Source organism: Saccopteryx bilineata, chromosome 4 (assembly GCF_036850765.1).
Source record: "Saccopteryx bilineata isolate mSacBil1 chromosome 4, mSacBil1_pri_phased_curated, whole genome shotgun sequence".
Lineage (NCBI taxonomy): Eukaryota > Metazoa > Chordata > Mammalia > Chiroptera > Emballonuridae > Saccopteryx > Saccopteryx bilineata.
Window position 1 is genome coordinate 157247001 of NC_089493.1, and position 24844 is coordinate 157271844.

The 24844-nt window shown below is 42.7% G+C and overlaps 2 long non-coding RNA genes across 3 annotated transcripts; one reads left to right on the top strand and one right to left on the bottom strand.

Moving 5' to 3' along the window:
- The first annotated feature begins 848 nt into the window (after positions 1 to 848).
- Positions 849 to 5492, top strand: LOC136333360 (uncharacterized). The gene is made up of 2 exons (XR_010731016.1): positions 849 to 1036; positions 2926 to 5492. It is a non-coding gene; the product is annotated as an uncharacterized lncRNA (long non-coding RNA).
- Positions 5165 to 24785, bottom strand: LOC136333359 (uncharacterized). 2 transcript variants are annotated; one of them, XR_010731015.1, is made up of 6 exons: positions 23982 to 24785; positions 23443 to 23700; positions 21595 to 21970; positions 8630 to 8700; positions 6636 to 6849; positions 5165 to 5299 (listed from the first exon to the last, which is right to left on the bottom strand). It is a non-coding gene; the product is annotated as an uncharacterized lncRNA (long non-coding RNA). The 2 variants fall into 2 exon arrangements; XR_010731014.1 differs by lacking the exons at positions 5165 to 5299; positions 8630 to 8700; positions 21595 to 21970 and having other exon boundaries at positions 6328 to 6849.
- Between the last annotated feature and the right edge of the window lie 59 nt (positions 24786 to 24844).

Consider the following 24844-nt stretch of genomic DNA (forward strand, 5'->3'; position numbering starts at 1 on the left):
CAATGTCATAAAGAAAAGAACAATTTCCAGAAATTTTGTTTCTCTTACACATGTGGATCATTATGTGCAATGTAGTTCTTACTGAAGGTCAAGTAAAAATAGAAAAACAAACCTTGTAAAACCTTCGGTGAAAGGTAACCACAGTCTGTACTCCTTGAGGGGACTAATTATGTCTTAACTCTTTTTACTTATTCCTATAACTTGAAGAGATGAAAGCGGATGGTTAAATGAATGGATGAATTATACATGCCTAAAATGAATGGCTAGATGAAAGAATAAAAAAATGCATGGACGGGTGAGTGCATGGTGAATGGAAGGAGAGAGAGTGGAGGAAGAAAAAGGATCTACAGAAGTCGGCATAGGGCATGAAGAATATGAGGTGTCTGCGGGGTCGCGGAACAGTGGAGATGAACACAGACGCTAGGTCTGGGAGAAATCGAAACTAGGAGGCCCAGGCTCTGTATATGGCAAGAAAAGGGTACATCAGTCTAAAAATTAAAGTTGGAGGCATGCAAATCCCAAAGTGATACGTTGACCCCGCCTCATTGATACGTAGCACGTCCCCCCGCGCGACGAAAGGCCTCTGGCTAGAAGGACCGAAAGTAAACGAGAGCCCTCCGAGCCGCGTTCACACCCTTCTATGTCCGTTTCGGGAAACCGGATCTACTGAACGGCTGCTGGACCCTGAATCTCGATTATGAGAGAGCGTTTAACGCCGCTCAATGGCTTAAACGGACTCTTTCCGCCTCCGCGCACTTTCGTCAGATAGCGTCTTACGTGGGACGGCGGGGTGCACGCCGGGCGTCACGGCTGGCGCGTCTCCGGGAGGACACCATGGAGTTGCGGTCCGCCGTGGGCTAGACCGCCCTCCCAAGTTGTAGGGTAGAGCGCCTGCGTCATTTTTGGTCGCCTCGGGCTGGGAGAGGAAAGTGGGCAGCTGTTGCTGACGCCAAGTTAGGCAAATTTGGCGGGAAGCGGGAAAAGGGCTGGGATATATGTTTGCACGCTGATCCTCGAAGGTAAGCGGGGTGCTGCAGTCTGGCGCTGCGCTCGGCGGGCGGTTGTGAATCTGGACCTGGGGCCTTCGCGCCTCGAGCTGCGAAGAGCCTGAGAGAGGAGAGCAACGCTTCTCTGCTGCCCTGAGGAGGGCCGAGGAGTCCTGGGTCACCACGTCCCCTGCCCCCAACTCCACGCTGACGCATCCACACCTGTCGACAGCGTATTAAGATGGCCGGCTATTCCATTACTCCCAACCCCGTGCAGACCCTTCAGAAGGAGGCGCTGTGCGCCATCTGCCTTTTTTACTTCAGGCATCCCGTGTCTGTTGGCTGCGGGCACAACTTCTGCGGACAGTGTGTGACCAAGCTGTGGGGCAAGGAAGAGGAGAGAGACAGTGATGAAGAACAGGGTGAATGGGAGGAGGAGGATGACGACGACGTCGAGGCAATCAGTAGATGAGACAGCTCCATTCGAGAGGTTTTATATCAGGAAAGCACTGACGAGTTGTTCCAGGACCAAGAGAATGATAAATCCTGGGTTTTATCCTCCACCACTGGAGGAGGCGGTGCAGGAGAACAAGGTGAAAGGCATGAGGGAATATGGGGGTTTGAAGGGAGTGACGAGGAAACAAGGGGAGTGGGAGGGATGGTTGTTAGCTGAACCTTTTTGTGAGGGATGGGGGTACACTCCATGAGGGGGGTAAGGTAGAGAGAGGGTACTTGTGGACAAAGGAGACATATTGGCTGAGGCCAGCTGGCTTCCCCAGAGGAAGCTGAGAAAAAGTCATGACAGTCACCAGAAGCTGACCACTGCTGTAATTCCCTTTCAGTCTGCCCAAGTATGAGGGGTAGAGGGACAGATCCCTAGTACTTCATTTCCCTCTGATTTGAGTCCTGAGTATATCCCTAACCAAGACTCCAGGATCCTTAGCGCACAGGAATGGAAAACCACAGTACTTGAAGATAATAGACATTTGGGACTTGAGCACACAGGCAGTGTCAAAAGGGATGGTTGGTATTGGTAAACTGAAATGCCAGGCGTGAGTCCTGGACTAGTAAGAGCAACTGGCCATGTCCCGCTACTATAGTTTGGAGTTGCTTGCCCACCTCAGTAGGGCCCACTTTCCCTGTAGAGAAAGGCAGAGAACATAAACATCTGACAGATAATAATAAACATTATGTTTAAAAAGGCCCATGGAGTGTCCTCGTGTCCTCATCACTTTGCTTTCCTGGTAGGATATTGTAATGGGAAGAGTGAAGGATTTAGGAAGAGATGACCTGGCTCTGCCACTTACTGTCTATAATCTTGGGCAGGTTTCAGACTGTTAGCTTTACTTTTCTCCTAGGCTTGTTACAATTAAAAGAGATTGTGTATGTTAAAGTGTTTTATAAATCATAAGGCACTAATCAGATATTTGCTTTTTTGACTTTTCTCTTTGTCCTCCTTTCTTTGGGTTTTGACTTGGTTAATGCCCTGCTTTTTAGTTCTCATGAGAGTATCAGAGTTGACTCAGTGACAGTGAACACTGTCTTCCATACCAGAAGCATAGGTGGATATGACTCCTAATAGTAACCAAGGAAGGAGAGTTGTTGTCAAGCCCCTAAAGTCTTAACCTGGTTATTCAGTAGCAGATGCTGACATCACAGTAGTGCGTTAGAGTTTGCAAAATGTATTTCCTCATGTTTTTTCTACATCAGTGGTTTTCAAACTGGGTTTTGACCAATTAGTAGGTCTTAAAATAAATAGGTCATGCTCAGCATTATTTTAAAACGAAATAGAAGAGAAACTGTCAGAGTAAATGGAGCATAAGAAGGGTAAGTAATGGTTTTTTGTTTTTTTAAATGAAGAACCATTCAGTCATTGGTGGATTCTTTTTTTTTCATTTATTTATTTATTTATTTATTTATTTATTATTCACTTTGAGAGAGAGAGAGAGTGAAAAAGGTGGGGAGGAGCAGGAAGCATCAACTCCCATATGTGCTTGACCAGGCAAGCCTGGGTTTCGAAACAGTGACCTCAGCTTTTCCAGGTCAACATTTTACCCACTGCGCCACCACAGGCCAGGCGGGTAAGTAATGTTTATAAAACTTAATTTATACGTACACATATGTACATACACTTGGTCTCAAAGTAAAATGTATTACTTATTCTGGGTTGCAGTCAAACATGTTAGATATTATCATCACCCACCCCCCACCCCCATTTTACAATAACTGTTGGTAAGTGCCCAGTTAAGACACAAATCTTAACTACAAATCACTGCTAATTCCTTCATAGTAATCTGAGTTTAAGGACAAACCCAAGCACCATGCTTTCCACCAGGGTAATAATTAAATTTGCCTACAGAAGAAAGTACAGTTTATACTTCTGGGGTTTAGTACACCAAAGCTGAGGAAAGGATGTAACCTTTGAATCTTCTGCTAGAATTTTTCTGGGAATGATCTGAAACCAGAATCTTAATTAAAGGTCAATTTAAACAAGAGAAAAGAGATCATCTCTTCAACAGGGGAGGCCAAGATAAAGTTCATTTGAAACCTGAAAGTAACTTATAAACCAAATCAAATTTAAAAAATTGGGGATAATCCCTTTTGAAATATAGAATCTTTAAAAGAAAATAAAACTTTTACTTTCAAATACATATGTATATATACAAGAATGTAGGTAGATGGTGTTGCCAAATATAGGAATTACATTGAAGAGGTAAACATTTGAAGTCAGTTGTGTAAATTAATAGTAACTAGCAGTCTTTCATTCTTTATCTAGTTCATAGTTTTGTAACTTTCATTGGTGAATGAATGTTAAGTAGCCTGATTTAGAACTTTACTGAACCAAAGTCTTATTTAAGATGTACATTATCCATCACATACTTCTGGTTACACTACATTCTCGTCAACTTCTAATTCAACACAGTTTTTTTCATCTACTTTGGAGTGATCAAACTTTTTAGTTTTAGGAGCTATGAGTACAGAGTAGTTACTCATCAGCAATTTTTAGGAATGGGAGAGAAAGGCATTTTTTCCTCCTCCCTCCACACTTATATCAGCATTGGCAGGGTAAAGGGAGTTATGTAAATATGATAATGTAAAATTTAGAAGAAAAAGAAGTTAATTTTTCTTAATAAAGTTGGAAAGAACTCCTTGGCTGGTGGTAATACAAAGGTAGAGCAAGAAACATTCCGAGTTAGACATTAATGAGTTGTAATGACATGCTGGGTAGCCACAGATGTTCATTTATACTATTCAATATGTAGGACAGTTACATTGTTTTGAGGTCAGTGTTCTTTTAAAAGTTTAATTTTGCATAAGAAGCTTTTTAGCTATGAAAACTTACTTATTTACATCTTCCATTTTGACCATCCCATGAGTTAGAGTTCATCTGTACTCATCAGGTTTAGGGCGGCAGATGGGTATGTAAAAAGAAAATGAACAAAGCGTTCCATTTACTGGGGGCTAGGCGTATCTGGATGCCTGGACTGCCCTACCATCTAGCTGCCACCTATAAAATCATTCACCACTCTGCAAGAGGGACCAGATGCTTCTGTCATCAGTACTTATTTATGTTTTCTCCTTTAACATAGCTAAAGATGGCAGCCAATTTTTTTTTTGAGGTTTTGATCAGGTGTATATTCATATGTTGCAGAAGACAGGATCAACTTCTTCAGTAGTTACCTGAAAGTATTGGGCAGTGACACCATGCCAAACACTGTTAACTTTATGCCATTAAGAATAGTGGACTGGGCCCTGGCAGGTTGGCTCAGCGGTAGAGCGTCAGCCTGGCATGCAGGAGTCCCGGGTTCGATTCCCTGCCAAGGCACACAGGAGAAGCGCCCATCTGCTTCTCCACCCCTCCCCCTCTCCTTCCTCTCTGTCTCTCTCTTCCCCTCCCGCAGCCAAGGCTCCATTGAAGCAAAAGATGGCCCGGGTGCTGGAGATGGCTCCTTGGCCTCTGCCCCAGGTGCTAGAGTGGCTCTGGTCGCGACTGGTGGGCGTGCCGGGTGGATCCCGGTCCGGCGCATGCGGGAGTCTGTCTGACTGCCTCCCCGTTTCCAGCTTCGGAAAAATGAAAAAAAAAAAAAAAGAATAGTGGACTGTTCTGCAAAGCACAATTCTCTGCAACATTAAGACTGGTCAGTATTGGAATATTAACAGGAATCTTAGAGGCAATCATAACTTATTAAGTAGCCCTTTTAACTGCAAAGGAGAAAAAAATGGAGAATCTGTGAAACCCTGGATTCCAAGTGCTGAAGTTTAAGAGGAAATTGAAGAATTCCAGAATTTCTTCATCTTCTGCAGTTTTAAATCTGAAATGAGTGAGCATATCATTCTTCAGGTTTTTAAAAACATCAGTTCATCCTTCTTTGCTATTTAGTTGAGCTGACTCTCCTGATGAAGACAATTGTGTTTTTCTTAAGATTCACAATTAGGCTTTAAAAACCTTGGATGTAACTGTTGTCTCAAACCTAGTATTTTACCACTAATGATAATATTTTTAGGTGGGTGGGGGCAAAAAATTGAAGAAAATTGGCATTCAAGGTGTACTGCAGTCAACACCAAGCATTGACTTCCATCAGTCTGCCCACAATTTACTGGAGATCTTCAGCCTTGCTGTCAACAGAACCGTGTGAAAAACAGTACCTTTGATCTCAGTTTACCCTGGGTTTTGAAGATCTGAATGATGCTCAATGTTGTCCATTACACGCCAAAGAACTATATTTGGCTGAATTTATGGACAGAACAACTGAATTTGGAATACCAATGACAGAACCACCCTGATTTTGGAACACCAACAAAAAAGAATCTGTATTTTGAAATCTAAAAATTTAACACATTGAAGCTTAAAATTTGCTCCTGAAATGTCAAGGAGATACCAGCAATCCCTCTACTGGGTATATACCCCAAAACCTCAGAAACATTGATACGTGAAGACACATGTAGCCCCATGTTCATTGCAGCACTGTTCACAGTGGCCAAGACATGGAAACAACCAAAAAGCCCTTCAATAGAAGACTGGATAAAGAAGATGTGGCACATATACACTATGGAATACTACTCAGCCATAAGAAATGATGACATCAGATCATTTACAGCAAAATGGTGGGATCTTGATAACATTATAAGGAGTGAAATAAGCAAATCAGAAAAAAACAAGAACTACATGATTCCATACATTGGTGGAACATAAAAATGAGACTAAGAGACATGGACAAGAGTGTGGTGGTTACCATGGGTGGGGGGGGAGGGAGGACATGGGAGGGAGGGAGGGAGAGAGTTAGGGGGAGGGGGAGGGGCACAGAGAACTAGATAGAGGGTGACGGAGGACAATCTGACTTTGGGCGAGGGGTTTGCAACATAATTTGATGACAAAATAACCTAGACATGTTTTCTTTGAATATATGTACCCTGACTTATTAATGTCATCCCATTACCATTAATAAAAATTTATAAAAAAAAAAAAAAATGTCAAGGAGAAAAACTTCCCAAAAATCTAGCTACAAATAGCAAACTGATGCTAGGAATGTCTAATTTTCTTGGTTAGTCTTTTGAGGACCAGATTCATGAATGTTATTTGAAGAAAAAAATGAAAATATCCAGAACTATTTTGGGTGATGTGTTCTTGATCTTATTATTAAAACTTACCTATGGCAGCTTTTGGGAAGAAGTGTGTCACACAGTGTTCACTGGAAGAACTTCAGAAGGATTTTTTGAAACTCAAAGTCTGGTTGTTTTTACTAGCAACTTCCAGATACGCTAGAGAAATCTGGAGGTAAAATGTATAGACATTTCATTCCATTTGTTATTCCATTTTCTCTTCACCTCTTAAAAGCCTTTTTTGTTTCTTTGCTAGATTTAGCTGTGGGGAGAAAACAGTTAAAAAAAAAATGTTGTTAAAACAGCTTGTGTTTCATTGCATCTTCTACAACGCCCAGGAAAAAAGTTAAGGTGTAACTGTGACATGGTTATACTATCACCTGAATAAAGTTTTGCTTTCCAAAATTACCATTTTTTGGATTAATTTTAGTTGAAGGAGAATGTAAGATTTTTTAGATATATGAGAAGTAGAGGTGTGGGTTACAAAAATGTTGAGGAAAACTGGTATATCCATATCCACCAGATGCTCATCTGTTTGCTGAATGTCTTCCCTACTAGGTTTAGCTGTTGACCACTGTAATCGCCGGTCAGACTTTTTAAACTCCTCTCATCTCCTGTGGCTGTACCTGGGACCTCATCTTCACAGACTTGCTACACATCTGAAATCCTCAACTACACTTGCACTATGACCTTAGCTATTACCCTTCTGATGCAGTTAAACACACTCCAGTTATACCTGCCCTTCTGCTGCATGGAGGCCACTGTTCCGTCAACTCCTAATTTTCCCCCCCAGCTTATCAGACACTTGCTAGCTTTACTGTTCTACTGAGCCTAGGCCTCATGATTACTCTTGGCATGAAGAACTGATCCATGACCAGGGTTTCTCAACCTCAACATTGTTGACATTTTGAGTAAGATAATTCTTTGGTGGTGGAGGCTGGGTCTTGCATTGTAGGATGCTTAGCAGCATCTCTAGACTTTAGCTACTAGATGTGTAAGTAGCACCTCTCCATCAGTTGTGACAACAGATGTCTCCAGTCATTGCCAGATGTGATGATGGATGGAGGGTACAAGATCATCTCTGGTTGAGAAGCAATGGCCTAGGGACGAAGGGAAACTGGTCATATCCACAGACATGCCATTGCCAGCATCACTTAGGCCTTGTAGCAGTGCCCTGCATAGGTGATCAGAGATGTTAAGTGGAAGAATAGCCTCACCTAGCTGGAACTTTACTAAATGTACTTTTTTTTTTTTTTTAATTTGAGGGAGTGTGAGGGAGAGACAGGAAGGGAGAGAGAAGGTGAGAAGCACCAACTCATAGTTGCTTTCACTTTAGTTGTATTGTACATTGAGCTTCTCATATGTGCCTTGACCTACCTTGACAAGGTCGTGCCAGTGTCCCTTTGCTCAAGTCAGTGACTTTGGGCTTTTCATGCCAGCGACCTTTGGGCTCAAGCTGGTAAGTGCTGGGATCCCACACTGAAGATCCTGTGGTCAGAGCTTGTGACCTCAGCATTCTGGGTCAAAGCTTTACCCATTGCGCCACCATCAGTCAGGTTAAATGTAGTCTTAACACATGTAGTCTTATTTTTTTTTTTTTCTGAAGCTGGAAACAGGGAGGCAGTCAGACAGACTCCCGCATGCGCCCGGCCGTGATCCACCCGGCACGCCCACCAGGGGGCGATGCTCTGCCCACCCAGGGCGTCACTCTGTCGTGACCAGAGCCACTCTAGTGCCTGGGGCAGAGGCCAAGGAGCCATCCCCAGCGCCTGGGCCATCTTTTGCTCCAATGGAGCCTCGGCTGCGGGAGGGGAAGAGAGAGACAGAGAGGAAGGAGAGGGGGAGGGGTGGAGAAGCAGATGGGCACTTCTCCTGTGTGCCCTGGCCGGGAATCGAACCCGGGATTCCTGCATGCCAGGCCGACGCTCTACCACTGAGCCAACCGGCCAGGGCCAACACATGTAGTCTTAATTGATAGGACCCAGGCTTCTCTCAGCTCTTGGTGTGCAGGTGGCAGGGTCAGCAAGCCTTTTTAAACATACCTGCCCACTCTGGCCAAGTAGCTCAGTAGGTTAGTGAATCACCCTCATAATCCAAGGTTATGGATTCGACCCTGGTCAGGGCAAATACAGAAATCAACAAATAAATGTATGAATGACTGGAAGAACAAATTGGTATTTCTCTCCCTCTCACTAAAAAAAATTTTTTTTTTAATTAAAATTTAAAAACCAATAAGAGCTACCTATGTCACGGCCATTTGGGAGAACAGAACTTGACAAACAGCAGTATATGATGTTAAGATCTAGAAATGATTAAGTAATAGAAGGCAATCACTTTAGCTACTCAGTTGCAGCAAGGCCACAGGGCAGGCTTTTTGCTTTGTTTTTTATGTATTATGCAAAACTAATACATAAGACCAGAGCTTATCTACTCTTGTTAAGAGTACAAGTAGGTGGGGGCTGACAACATACAAACAGCCCCTAAAGTACTTCCGTAGGCCCTGGTTTGGGGGCTCCGTGGATAGAGCATCCTCCAGTGGTGGCAAAGTCATAAGGCTTGATGCCTGGTCAGGGCGCATATGAGAAGCAACCAATGATTGTACAACTAAGCGGAACAAGTTGGTGCTTCTCTCTCTCTTTCACTCTCTCTCTCCCCCATCCCCTTCTCTCTCTCTTAAAAAGAAACAAACAAAAAAACCCAACTTCCTTAAAAGCTAATACTACCTTGGCATTAGCCATAACCTCTGGCCACTACGCTATGCCTCCTGAAACTTTTTTTTTATAATTTATTTTTTTAATGGGGTGACATCAATAAATCAGGATACATATATTCAAAGATAACAAGTCCAGGTTGTCTTGTCGTTCAATTATGTTGCATACCCATCACCCAAAGTCAGATTGTCCTCTGTCACCTTCTATCTTGTTTTCTTTGTGCCCCTCCCCCTCCCCTTGCCCTTTCCCATTCCCCCCTCCCCCCCATAACCACCACACTCTTATCAATGTCTCTTAGTTTCACTTTTATGTCCCACCTACGTATGGAATAATGCAGTTCCTGGTTTTTTCTGATTTACTTATTTCGCTTCGTATCATGTTATCAAGATCCCACCATTTTGCTGTAAATGTTCCGATGTAATCATTTCTTATGGCTGAGTAGTATTCCATAGTGTATATGTGCCACATCTTCTTTATCCAGTCATCTATTGATGGGCTTTTTGGTTGTTTCCATGTCCTGGCCACTGTGAACAATGCTGCAATAAACATGGGGCTGCATGTGTCTTTACATATCAATGTTTCTGAGTTTTTGGGGTATATACTCAGTAGAGGGATTGCTGGGTCATAAGGTAGTTCTATTTTCAGTTTTTTGAGGAACCACCATACTTTCTTCCATAATGGTTGTACTACTTTACATTCCCACCAACAGTGGATGAGGGTTCCTTTTTCTCCACAGCCTCTCCAACATTTGCTATTACCTGTCTTGCTAATAATAGCTAATCGAACAGGGGTGAGGTGGTATCTCATTGCAGTTTTGATTTGCATTTCTCTAATAGCTAAAGAAGATGAGCATCTTTTCATATATCTGTTGGCCATTTGTATTTCTTCCTGGGAGAAGTGTCTGTTCATATCCTCTTCCCATTTTTTTATTGGATTGTTTGTTTGTTTGTTGTTGAGTTTTATGAGTTCTTTGTATATTTTGTATATTAGGCCCTTATCTGAGCTGTTGTTTGAAAATATCATTTCCCATTTAGTTGGCTTTCTGTTTATTTTGTTATCAGTTTCTCTTGCTGAGCAAAAACTTTTTATTCTGATGTAGTCCCATTCATTAATTTTTGCCTTCACTTCTCTTGCCTGTGGAGACAAATTCATAAAATGCTCTTTAAAACCCAGGTCCATGAGTTGAGTACCTATGTCTTCTTCTATGTACTTAATTGTTTCAGGTCTTATGTTTAGATCTTTGATCCATTCTGAGTTCATTTTAGTACAGGGGGACAGACTGTAGTCCAGTTTCATTCTTTTGCATGTGGCTTTCCAGTTTTCCCAGCACCATTTATTGAAGAGGCTTTCTTGTCTCCATTGTGTGTTGTTGGCCCCTTTATCAAAAATTATTTGACTATATATATGTGGTTTTATTTCTGGACTTTCTATTCTGTTCCATTGGTCTGAGTGTCTATTTTTCTGCCAATACCACGCTGTTTTGATTGTCGTGGCCTATAATAGACTTTGAAGTCAGGTATTGTAATGCCCCCAGCTTCATTCTTTTTCTTTAGGATTGCTTTGGCTATTCGGGGTTTTTTATAGTTCCATATAAATCTGATGATTTTTTGCTCTATTTCTTTAAAAAATGACATTGGAAGTTTGATGGGAATTGCATTAAATTTGTATATTGCTTTGGGTAATATAGCCATCTTGATTATATTTATTCTTCCTAGCCAAGAACAAGGTATATTTTTCCATCTCATTATATCTTTTTCGATTTCCCTTAACAATGGTTTATAGTTTTCATTATATAAGTCCTTTACATTCTTTGTTATGTTTATTCCTAAGTATTTTATTTTATTTTTTTTGCAATCGTGAAGGGGATTATTCTTTTGAGTTTGTTCTCAATTGTTTCATTGTTGGCATATAGAAAGGCTATTGACTTCTGTATGTTAATTTTGTATCCTGCGACCTTACTGTATTGGCTTATTGTTTCTAGTAGTCTTTTTGTGGATTCTTTGGGGTTTTCGATGTATAGGATCATATCATCTGCAAAAAGTGATACCTTTACTTCTTCTTTTCCGATATGGATGCCTTTTATTTCTTTGTCTTGTCTGATTGCTCTGGCTAGAACCTCTAGTACCACATTAAATAAGAGTGGAGAGAGTGGACAACCCTGTCTTGTTCCTGATTTAAGGGGGAAAGCCTTCAGTTTAGTGCCATTTAATATGATGTTAGCTGATGGTTTATCATATATGACCTTCATCATGTTGAGATATTTTCCTTCTATACCCATTTTGTTGAGAGTCTTAAACATAAAATTGTGTTGTATTTTATCAAAAGCCTTTTCTGCGTCTATTGATAAGATCATGTGGTTTTTGTTCTTTGTTTTGTTGATATGGTGTATTACGTTAACCGTTTTACGTATGTTGAACCATCCTTGAGATTCTGGGATGAATCCCACTTGATCATGATGTATTATTTTTTTAATATGTTGTTGTATTCGATTTGCTAGTATTTTGTTTAGTATTTTAGCATCTGTATTCATTAGAGATATTGGTCTGTAGTTTTCTTTTTTTGTGCCATCCTTGCCTGGTTTTGGTATGAGGGTTATGTTGGCCTCATAAAATGTGTTTGGAAATATTGCTTCTTCTTCAATTTTTTGGAAGACTTTCAGTAGAATAGGAATCAAGTCTTCTTTGAATGTTTGATAAAATTCACTGGTATAGCCATCAGGGCCTGGACTTTTATTTTTGGGGAGGTTTTTAATGGTTTTTTCTATTTCTTCTCTATTAATAGGTCTGTTTAGGTTTTCTGCTTCTTCTTGACTCAGTCTAGGAAGGTTGTATTGTTCTAGGAATTTATCCATTTCTTCTAGGTTGTTGAAGTTAGTGGCATAAAGTTTTTCATAGTATTCTACAATAATTCTTTGTATATCTACGGTGTCCGTGGTGATTTCTCCTCTTTCATTTTGGATTTTGTTTATATGAGTTCTTTCTCTCTTTTCCTTGGTAAGTGTTGCCAAGGGTTTGTCAATTTTGTTGATCTTTTCAAAGAACCAGCTCCTTGTTCTATTAATTTTTTCTATAGTTTTTCTGTTCTCTAATTCATTTATTTCTGCTCTGACTTTTATTATGTCCTTTCTTTGGCTGGCTTTGGGTTTTCTTTGTTCTTTTTTTCTAGTTCCTTAAGGTGTGAAGTTAAGTGGTTCACTTCGGCTCTCTCTTGTTTGTTCATATATGCCTGAAATGATATGAACTTCCCTCTTATCACTGCTTTTGCTGCATCCCATAGATTCTGATATGTCGTATTGTCATTTTCATTAGTCTGTATATATCTTTTGATCTCTGCACTTATTTCTTCTTTGATCCATTCATTTTTTAAAAGTATGTTGTTTAGTTTCCACATTTTTGTGGGATTTTTTTCCTCTTTTTTGCAGTTGAATTCTAGTTTCAAGGCTTTATGATCAGAAAATATGCTTGGTACAACTTGGATTTTTCTGAATTTGCTGATGTTGTTTTTGTGGCCCAACATATGGTCAATTCTTGAGAATGATCCATGTACACTGGAGAAAAATGTATACTCAGTCACTTTGGGATGAAATGTCCTGTAGATGTCTATCATATCCAGGTGCTCTAGTGTTTTGTTTAAGGCCACTATGTCTTTGTTGATTCTCTGTTTGGATGACCGATCTAGAGCCGTCAGCGGTGTATTGAGGTCTCCAAGTATGATTGTATTTTTGTCAGTTTTTGTTTTAAGATCAATAAGTAGCTGTCTTATATATTTTGGTGCTCCTTGGTTTGGTGCATATATATTAAGAATTGTTATGTCTTCTTGATTCAGTGTCCCCTTAGCCATTATGAAATGGCCATTTTTGTCTCTGAGTACTTTTGCTGTCTATAGTCAGTATTATCCGATATGAGTATTGCTACACCTGTTTTTTGGATGTTATTTGCTTGGAGTATTGTTTTCCAGCCTTTCACTTTGAATTTGTTTTTATCCTTGTTACTTAGATGAGTTTCCTGTAGGCAGCATACAGTTGGATTTTCTTTTTTAATCCATTTTGCTACTCTGTGCCTTTTTATTGGTGAGTTTAATCCGTTTACATTTAGTGTAATTATTGACACTTGTGAGTTCCCTATTGCCATTTTTTATCTTGCTTTCTGTTAGTTTTGTGTCTTGTTTGATCCTTCTCTTTCGTTTTTCTATCTTTTGTTTTTATTTGGCTGTATTCCATACATCTTTCCTCTGTTGCTATCTTTTTTATCTCATGTGCTTCTGTAGTGGTTTTTTTCAATGGTGGTTACCTTTGAGTAATGAAAAGGGTCCCTACCCTGTTCATTGTAGCGAACTATTTTGTGAGTACTTTTGCACTCCATCGTCCTTTGCTACTGTTAATCTCCATCTTCTCCCCCCCCCCCTTTCTTTTTGTTGTTGTCAGAGTTTAAATTTGGTTTTATTGTGTTCTTCTTGGATCTTTTATTTGTGGCTCTGTTTTTTTCTGTTTTTTGTATCTGATTGGAGAACCCCCTTTAGTAATTCCTGGAGTGGGGGTTTTCTGATGATAAATTCCCTCATCTTTTCTGTATCTGTGAATGTTTTTATTTCTCCTTCATATTTGAAGGATAGCTTTGATGGGTATAGTATTCGTGGCTGAAAGTTCCTCTCTTTCAGGACTTTAAATATTGGGGTCCACTCTCTTCTAGCTTGTAGAGTTTCTGCTGAGAAATCTGATGATAATCTAATGGGCCTTCCTTTATATGTTGTATTCTTTTCCCTGGCTGCCTTGAGAATTTTTTCTTTGCTGTTGGTTTGTGTTAATTTCATTATGATATGCCTTGGAGTAGGTTTGTTGGGGTTAAAAAAACTCGGAGTTCTGTTTGCTTCTTGAACTTGAGGCTTTAGTTCTTTCCACGGGCTTGGGAAGTTCTCATCTATTATTTGTTTGAGTATGTTCTCCATTCCATTTTCTCTCTCTTCTCCCTCTGATATACCTATTATTCTTATGTTATTCTTTTTGATGGAGTCAGATAATTCTTGTAGGGCTATCTCATTTTTTTAAATTTTTGAGTCTCTTTCTTCTTCTCTCTGTTGTGCCTCAAGTTGCTTGTCTTCTATTTCACTAATCCTCTTTTCTATCTGACCTGTTCTATTAGCTAAGCTTGTTACTTCGTTTTTCAGCTCGTGAATTGAGTTTTTCATCTGTTTGATTTGTTTTTATAGTTTCAGTTTCCTTGGACATATATTCTTTGTGTTCATTGAGTTGTTTTCTGAGCTCCCTAAATTACCTTTCTGTGTTTTCTTGTATATCTCGGAGGATTTTTAGGATTTCTATCTTGAATTCTCTGTCATTTAGCTCCAAGGTTTCCAATATATTAAATTTTTTCTCCATAGATTTTTCCTCATCTAGCTGTGTTACCTCTCTTTCTTTTGTATCCATGATATTCGATTTTCTCTTCCTTAATGGTATCTGACGGTGGTTTTGTTGATAGTATTAATGAGATTTAATAAAAAATAAAAAGTTAAAAAAATAAAATATTGAAGAGTTGTTTTTAAAAAAAAATAATGAAATAAAGAAAAATAAAATAAAATAAAGAATTTTTGAAAAGGAAATTATTTTCCCCTCCTTTTTTCCTCTCCTCTCCTCTCCCCTTTTTCTTGAGAAAATCTTGTGGTGAACTGTGAATTGTAACAAATAATGCCTGTAATGGAGGTCCTGAATTGGGGAAAAGTAATAAAGGGGCAAAAAAGAAGAAAAAAGGGGATATGGACCCACAAAAAGCAAATAAGGAAAAAAATTGGGTCAAGAATAAAATGATTTGCTTTTAGGTGTTGGTTGACTAAGAGTTATGATGAGAGGAATAAGAGGAAAACAGAAAAATGGGGGGACAAATTAAAAAATTACTATTGTATTTAGTGGAACAAGAAGTAGATAAAATGGAGAGCCAGGGATGGGAGCACTGCTAGTGAGTTAAAAAGGTGAAGTAAAAAACCCCAAAATGCCACAAACATAAGTTTGAGTCCCAGATAAGATAATTTGTTTGTTATTGAGGTTTGAATGAGAGGAGATGTAAAGGAGAAAGGAAGAAACTAAAATAGAGTGAGAAAAGAAAGAGAGAGAAAGAAAGAGGGAACCACTAAAATAAGAAAAAAGAAAAAAGGAGAGAGAGAGAGAGTGTTAAGGGTTTTGGAGTGCAACCCTCATAGAGAGAAAGGAAGAGGAGAGAAAAGATAATGGGAGATGAAACACTTATGGGTAGTGTAGTTCAAGGAGAGGAGAGAGTAAGACCGGCAGAGAGTTAATCGGCCAAATTGGAGGAGGAAAAAAAATATCAACAATGAAGATAAGAGAAACAAACGAACAAATATAATAAAATTGGATAGGTTATAAAGTCTGCAGATTATTCTTGATTTTGAGAGGTTATCTTCTTGCTTTTTCTTTTCTCTCCCTCTTCCTGGTCGGTGACTCTGTACTCCGGGGTCTGCCCCTTTGGCACGCTCAGGTAGAGGTTTGCAGTTGATAAGTCTCTATGGCGATGTCATGTATTGTGCTTTAGTCTCGTTGGCAGTCGAGGCTCATTAGCATTTTTAGGCTCCGACAGTAAGAGAGTCCGTGTTCCTGGAGCCTTTCTCCTAGTCTTTCCTTCCTCAATTAGTAGCCTGATAATCCAGCTATGGGGTTGCTGCTGCCTCTGCCTGGATAGTAAGAGGCTCAAAGAGCCGGCAACTCCCCACTCTATTTCCACTCAGCACAGGGCTCTGGGTAAGGCTCAGTCAGTCAGAGTTGCTAGCATAATCAGGCGGGGTTTCCACCCACTCAAAGACCTCTGGCTCTGCCACTCTGTCCGGTAACACAGGCGGGCACCCACTTCCGGGGCGCTTAGAGGAAACTCTCGCTCACTATCTGCGTGCGCAGACCAGGATATCCGGCCAGCAGTCTCACGCTCTGAGTGAAACCCCCAACCGCATGGAAAAGTTGTAGTGTTGGAATTCGGTTTCGCTCTGTCCCCGTGCGCGGCTTTTCCAAGGCGCTGGGGCGGCCCAAGATTCCGCTTTGGCCCACACAAAGCCCCTGACTCTGCCCCTCTGTGCAATAACACGGGCGTGCACTGCCGAGGCACTTGGAGGAATCTCTCGCTCACTATCTGCGCGCGCAGACCAGGATATGAGGCCGGCCGCGTTTCCCTCTGAGTGAATCCCCTACCAGCACAGAAAAGTTCCACCCTTGGAATTAGTTCTCGCTCCCTCCCTTGCGTGGCTTTCCCAGGGCGCTGGGGCTGCCCAGAGATTCCGCTTTCGGCCCACAGAAAGGCCTCTGATTCTGCCTCTCTGTGGGGTAACACAGGCACCCACTCCCAGGGCTTAGGAAGAAATCTCTCACCCACTATCTGCGCGCGCCGACCAGGAAATTGGGTAAAATGGCTGCCCCGCTTGTCTTTCTTTGTTTGGGTTTGGCACGAGTGTTAGCTTGTATTGACTGGGTTGCCACAGGATCAGTTTTTCCTCGGCTTGGATCTCCATGCCACAGCCTGGTTCGGCCGTTTGTGCCGCGGCCTGGATCTATTCACCCCCTTTGCCCGCCTCAGTTTCTATATTCACGGATCCCAGAGAAAGCCGCCCTGTTTAGGTTAGTGAGGAAGGCGGAGCATTTCTTACTTCCTATTTCCTTCGGGGTTTGGTTATATATTTAGCCAATTTTTCGCTCGACCATAACTTCTGGTGTATTGCGAAACATCTGGAGGCTCCAAGGATAGGTTTTTCTGTTTCTGGTTGAGATCTTGTTGAGTTTTGGGGGAGATTTATTGGTATCGCTTCCTACCCCGCCATTACTCTGACGTCATCTCCTGAAACTTTTATAAGAACTACAGATTTCATGCTATATCCTGCCTCCATTCCCTGACCCTCCACTGAAAATTTTAACAGTTATTACAAATATTTATTGACTGATAAATGGGATTACAAAGAGGAAGACAGGGATACTAGTTCTCTACACCAGGTCTAAAAGGACTTTCTGTACTGATGGATGCATTATAAATCTATGCTGTCCAATACAGTAGGTACTGCTATCTACATAAGACATTTGAGCTCTTAATATGTGGCCAATAGAACTCAGGAATTGAATTTGTGTGTGTGTGTGGCAGAGACAGAGTCATAGAGAGAGGGACAGATAGGGACAGACAGACAGGAAGGGAGAGAGATGAGAAGCATCAATTCTTTGTTGAGGGACCTTAGTTTTTCATTGATTGTTTTCTCATATGTGCCTTGACCAGGGGGCTACAGCAGACTGAGTGACCCCTGTTTCAACCAGCGACCTTGGGCTCAAGCTGGTGAGCCTTGCTCAAACCAGATGAACACGCGCTCAAGCTGGCGACCTCAGGGTCTTGAACCTGGGTCCTCCGCATCCCAGTCTGACACTCTATCCACTGCGCCACCACTTGGTCAGGCAGGAACTGAATTTTTTATTGTATCAATATTTTATTTTAATTGACTTTAAATAGTTATACTCGGCTGGTAGCTAACAAATTATAAGGTCTACCGGAAAGTTCTGTCCGTTTTTGGAATAAAACAAAATATAAATTTTTCTTACCGTCAATAAACTTTATTAAGTAATATATTTCCACACCAATCCTATCTTCCGAATATGGTCCAAAATGGTTTGCTGAGCTGAATTAAGCCTTTCTGCAATCTCCGATGTTGTCAGAAAAGGATTTTTGCTCCAAAATGGTCTTAACATTGTCATCGATCAAAGATGGTCGCCCAGAACGTGGCTTATCAGAAAGGTCGAAATCACCTGTTTCAAATTTTTTGAACCATCTTCTGCATGTCCTATCAGAAACTTTACCTTCACCAAACACTTTCAATAAATTTCTACATGCTTCTGTAGCATTTCTTCCTTGTTGAAATTCGTATAAAATACAGTGGCGTAAATGAACTTTATTAGTAGCCATGGGTACACTATCGCTTCACACATAAGACTAACGTGAATCAACTTTGTTTTAGTTAATTTGCTATGTCAGTATGTATACATTAAGTGATAAAAATAAGCACACATGCGCCAAATAAACGTGCTTACGTGTCAAAACTTATTGTGATAGAAACAGACAGAACTTTCCGGTAGACCTTATATATTAACTGTACAGTTCTATGCAAAAGCAGGTTGAATTCTGCTCCTTCCTGGGACCCTAAGTGTGGTAGCAAGTAAAAAGGAAAGAGGAAAAGAAATATGAGGGGAAAAAAGCATGACATCTTTTTTTCCCCTAATCAGGAGAGGTACGCTGTAAGATGATATTTTTAGGCATAAAAGTAGAAAATTTTTATAAGAAGGATTTCTTGGATTTCTTTTTCATGTTAGAGTGGGGAAAAGAAACATTGATCTGTTGTTCCATTTATTTATATATTCATTGGTTGATTGCTGTATGTGCCCTGACCAGGGATCATGCCAGCAACTGTGGCATATGGGTTGATGCTCTAACCAACTGAGCTAACTGGCCAGGTTTCTTGTATTTTTTTTAAATCTAACCAAAATGTCACTGAGCTAGTTTCACTTGTGGGGGATATGACAAGGGAAAAACTAATGGGAACTAGTTAAAAGAACAAATTGTATTACCCCTTCCCCAAAATTCCTGTGGGGCTGCGTCCTCAGAATAGGAAGGATATAAATATAAATAAGATTTTATATTTTGAAAATGGAATGTGGGGCAAAATCTAATATTAAGCAGGTAAGAGGGTTCTTTCTCATTTCACAACAAATCCTGCAGAGGATGTTGACGAGGTCCTGCAGTCTAGAAAGGAAAGCAGTTTGTGCTGGCAGTGTTAATGAGAGAAGTGAAAGGTATAGGGAAAACAGGGCCGAAGAGACCATGACAGCTAACAGTGATGATGTTACACTTTTTTTTTTTTTTAACATTTTACTTTCTGATTTTAGAAAGGAGAGAAAAAGGAGGTGGGGCGAGGCGGGGGGGGGGGCACCAACTCATAGTTGCTTTTCACATGTGCCTTAACCAGTTTGAACTGGCGACCTCAGCATTTCAGGTCAATGCTTTATCCACTCCACCACCACAGGTCAGGCACATTACACTTTTAATGATAGTCTTGGCCCACAAACCAGAGTCATCAGAGGTACAGTATGAGAATTCCTGTGCTTGGAGAAATGGCTCCTCTCTGCATGTAAGAAGTACAGGACAAGGAGCGACAGGCTCCTGTTATCAGGAGACCTGCAAAGGAGGAAGGAAATGGCACCCCCCCACCTCCACCCCTGCCCTCTTCCTAAAGGGGGAAAATGGACACCTCAGGGATTTGTATTAAAGAACAGGGAGACTCAACTCCTTAACTATTCTACCCACTGAGGTTCATATTTTGGTCTTCCTAACCTTTTCCTTCATTCTAATGTACTTGGATCCAGAGTTGGTCTGAGCCTTCTGGCTGACATTTCCACTTGGCACCAAGCAGGGCCCAAAAAGATAAAGGGGGATCCAGGTGGCCTAGAAGAGGCTCCCTGAAGGCCAATACTACCTTCTGTCTGCCATTTCCTAGGCACATGGAATCCCCTCTTCCCTATAGCAATGGATGGAATTTCTCAGCAGGTTCTGACTTGGTAACCCAAGTGTGATCAGGGAGGACTGACTCCATTTTAGCCCTCATTATTTTGTGGTAAGCTAACCAGCCTCAGTGTTCCATTTCAACATTCTTCTCACCCCAGTTGATATGAAATTCTCTTCCTGGTAAAAAGCTCAGAAAAATCACCTTGGGTCCACTTTTATTTCTCCCTATCACCGAATGCTACTTTAAATCCTTTAACAAGGCCAGAAACTTGCCTTATAGTCCTGTCTGGGCCATGCCCACTTCCACAGCTTCTGACCGCATATACGCTAAAGCAACCAAGGCCCAGGAAATCCTACAGTCCATCTCCTAGGGAAGAAGACCCAACAGAAACCCTTAGGATCTGTTTTCTGGGGGCCTGTTAGATCTCAGACTTCTACCTAAGATGGTCACTGAATCTTTATCAAGAGGAAAGAAAAGGCATGTCATTTTTTGTAAGATCTGCTCTCTGCCACTGATTAATGCCACAGCCCCACAGCTCACTAGGAAGAATGAAACAGACCCTATAATTATTATCCCATGTTTCCTTGTCACCAACCTTTTTGAGCTAAATTCTTTAGGTGTCAATCATTAAGTAATTGCTATATACAATCAAATTCTAGACTGTGGAGTGAAGAGGTAGGATAGGTGAGAGAGATGGATTGGAAGAGATATCCACCCTTCATTCACAATGTCTTTAGTAAGTCCTCAGTCCCTTCCTTCACAGGACAATCATAAGCCTCCTAGAGACCCTCCTATTCAGCTTTAGAATGCTCTTGTTTTTGGTCTTACTCCAACCTAGCCTCCACTGTGACAACAAATGCCTTTTAGCAAACTTTCAAGTCTAGGCAGGAGAGGGAAGAGAATCCTAAAGAGAACTCCCTAGCCTGACCAGGTGGTGGTGCAGTGGATAGAGCATTGGACTGGGGTGCAGAGGACCTAGGTTTGAAACCCCGAGGTCACCAGCTTAAATGCAGGGTTGCTGGCTTGAGCCCAAGGTCGCTGGTTTGAGCAAGGGGTCATTTGCTTTGCTGCAGCTACCCCCCCCACCCCCGTCAAGGCACATATGAGAAAGCCGTCAGTGAACAACTAAGGTGCCACAAGGAAGAATTGATGCTTCTCATCTCTCTCCCTTCCTCTCTGTCCCTATCTGCCCCTCTCTCTGTCACAAGAAAAGAACTCCCTAGGTTTCAGGATAGCCTCCAAATTCCTTAGCAGTCAGTTCCCCCTGGACTAGAGCTCCCTGCCCACCTCAGGTTTCCTTTTCTCCTACCTTCCCTCCTGAAACTATCCCCCTTGAAACCATTTCTCCCAAACTTTTGCATGCTACTTATACACTTCTTCCCTGTGCTGACCTGCTGATCCTGGAACACCCTCCTTCCCATGAGCTACTTCCCTTTTACTAAGTCTGAGGTTGGCCACCAAAATTAAAACTCTTCCACATGCCAAACCCTCTACCTTTTGCTGGAAATGCAACAGAAACAAAGCAGTACCTGGCCTCAGAGCACTCGGGAGAGCCCCAAAGGATTCAATGGCAAGTTGAGCTAAGTGCTATGAAGGCCCAGCACACTGTGAGGGCATGGTAGAAAGGAGCCTGACTGAGACTAGAGGTCAGAGAGTACTTCCTAATTTGGCAGCCTGAGCTGACACCTTAAAGAAGCTTAGATTTAACTAAGAAAGGGAGGAGGGGAGGGATACAGTGGGCCTTCCTTTCCTACCACCTAAATAGCCCTCACTTGAGCATTCAGTGGAAGACCTCTCTCACCGGAATGCTGGCAGGACGCGATGAAGCTCTCACGGGCCTCTGGCAAGAAGCCCAAGAGGCTCTTTCCAGCTGTACAGGTGTGGGGGCTCCAAGAAGTAGGTGAGACCAAGTTGAATTCCCCACTAGGAGTGGTGGGCTGGGTCCAGCCCAGAAGGGTTCTGCCTACAAGGGCACTCGGGGGTGGGGGAGTTGGGGAGGCTCTGAAGACAGTTTGAGTCTTCCACAAAGGCCAGTTGGTAGGCATGTTGGAGGCACAGCTGATTCTCAGACTCATCTCACAGCTGGGGGCATCATCCTGCTGGTTGGTGCTGAGCTCTCTTTGCTGACAGAGAGTGAATCCACTGATCCTGGTTGAGAGGAGTGAAGAGTACAGGTAGGTCCTTGAGCTGGGCCAGCTGGGAGCCTGTATACCTAGCAGGGCACCATGGGGCCCCTGAGGGAAGCAAGTGTGGATGGGGCTCAACTCCAGCTGGGCCTGACTGGGAAAGGATGCCCCACTCCTGTCCCCACACCTAGCTACACCCAAAGTGGTCCCCAGGGTTGAGAAGACACCTTCCTTGGCTCAAGATTGTCCCTCAGTGGCACTGTGGTCCACCAGCACCCCTCTGAGAGAGCAGCCAGGCAGTGGTTGGAGGAAAACTCCAAAGTGGAAGGCTCAAATCCTGCAGGCTCTCGCCCACAAAGTCCACTGTACTCCATTTCTCCCTCTCCTGCGCTGGCGTGGCCAGCTTGGACTTGGTGGGCTCCAGGACAAAATCCAAATTTCCTCCTGGTCCCCCATATGAGCGAGCACTGCCAGAATCATCTCATAGAGTAAAGGAGAGGCCCATGAGTGTGCGGGAGGCAAAAGGTATCTATTATAATCAGTCTAGCTGTCAGAAGCAATGCAGGGAACACATAGGGAGATGGGGGATAGCTTGGAAACCACCTGCTTCTGGAAAGGGGCCTGGTGGTATAGAAAGGCTCCATCCTTGCAAATGAGTGAGGGACTGGGAGGCTTGTTTTAAACCTGGTCTCCTGACCCTACCTCAGGGAGGCTGATTCCACAGGGACTCCCTGGGCAAAGTTCTAGAATCAAATGAGGTTTCTCAAGAGGGAAAAATATGACTGAGTTTTGATGTCTTTAAAAACAGAGGTAAGGCGTGGAGGAAGGAGCATGCTTGAGGGCAGAGCAGAAATCCCCTGTGTGTACATACCAACAGCCAGGGAACCAGGGAAGCCCTTGTGCAGCAGCGCATCTACAGACCCAGATACACGGAGCTGCTGACCTGACCATAGTTATGGGCAGTGAGCTGATATTGGGGTGGGTAAAGGAGAAACAAAGCATGGGGATTGGGGCAGGCCGCAGTGTTAGAAAAGGAGAAGGACAGCCAGTTGGGGGTGCAGATGGCTACCAGGATGAGTCATCAAGCTGTGGAGGAGCACAGCCAGGACAGTGCCCTGAGGAGGCAGTGGAGTCTGCAAGATCACCAGGACAGCAAGTGCTCTCAAGGAGGGATCATGGCCTTCTCCACACACAGGAATGGCCATAGCCCATGGCAGCTTTGCCTTTACCCCTCACCTAACTTCTGCCCTCCTTCCTGTAGGCCACCCAGCATGTGTTGCCAGGGTCATAACCAAGGCTGTGAGGTCCCCTGACCTCCATCTCATTTTCAGTCTCAGCTTCTCCAACATTCCAGTTCTCGCCCACAGACATATTTCCTTTCACGTACATTCCCTCCAACTGGAACATTATCCCCCGCTATAGCCACAAGGTCTGTCCCACATCTCGTCTTTGCTCCAGTCTGCCCCCAACATCCCTTTCCCAAGTCCCACCTACCTCCAAAGAATTGGTCCATCCTCTCAAGACCCACAATGGAGCCTGGTCCCCAAGAGGTGTTAAGCAAGCTGCGTGCATTTACTCTGCCAAGCATTGTTCTGGGCGCTTTTTCTATTTCATTTTATTTGCTCTCCACAGCAACTTGTGAACTGGGTACTATAATTTCCAATATCATTTCATAGACTTGAAACTAAAGTTTGTTACAAACAGAAAAGTACTGTATGTCCCCATGTATAAGACGCACCTTAATTTTGGGGCCTGAAATTTGAAAAAAAAAAACTGTATTACATAATTATTGAACTCAAATTTTATTCATCATAAACTTCATACAACTCCTCATCACTGTCAAAACTCCCATCCATTAGCTTGTCCTCATCTGTGTCTGATGACGAATCAGTCTTCAACAATGAGCGCAAAAACAAGAGCAAAAAAGCGGGTAATGAAAATTACCCACTTATAAGTCACACCCAGTTTTTAGACCCCAAATTTTTTTGAAAAGGGGTGTTTCTTATACATGAGGTAATATGGTAAATACTTACGTATTAGTCCCCCTCTATTTTGTTCCCCATCCTTTGAAAAAGCATATGAGGGGGCGCTGCCAGCATTATCCCTTATCAGGCCGGCAAGCTGCTGAGTAAGTGCTTATCTGTCCAGGGGCACGTCCTTACCGGGCTGTCTGTAAGGTTAGGCCCGGAGCTGGCTAACGACTTGAGTTCCCAGGAGGTCAGAAACCGGAGGTCCTTCCCCTCTGGGCCTTTGGGTTTCCTGCGAGAGCTCTCGGCGCTCTTGCCGCGGCCGGAGCAGATGACCGTCCAGCAGCCCACAGACCGATTTTTCTTTCATCCCGGGTTTCCTGCTCTTTGATCTATTGTGGCCTTGATCCGGCGTGGACTGAGTCCTTCAGGACGTGGAGTGTCTCAGCCGAAACCATCAGAACATAAACCTTTTGAGGGATGACCCGTCCACTGCGCATGGAAACCTTTTTGGGTTTACTAGTCCTCCTGAGCACAATTTATATTAAAAATGTAATACTGTACTTGTCATATCGCCCACACTTACAGCTGCGACCCCGAAATTGATTCTCTTGCGTTGCAGTCTGAGCCTTCAAGAGGATAGGGCGGGGCTCGCTCTACCGCACCCTGGGACAATGAACCCCGCAGGCAGTCCTCAGGAGAATGTCTTGCAGGTCCCCTCTTCCGCTTCTTAGACATCATGTCCCAATCAGCGTTCGAGCAAGCTTTTTAAACGCGGTGGTTTTAGTTTCAGAATGTATTTGTATTTGTACGTACCGCCAAATTATGCTGCGTGGCGAGGGAATCCTAAAGGCTTATTATTTTACTTCGCCCTATGCTCTACAGGGCGCCGCCATCTTGCGCAGAACTGAATTATGGGGGCTGCCATT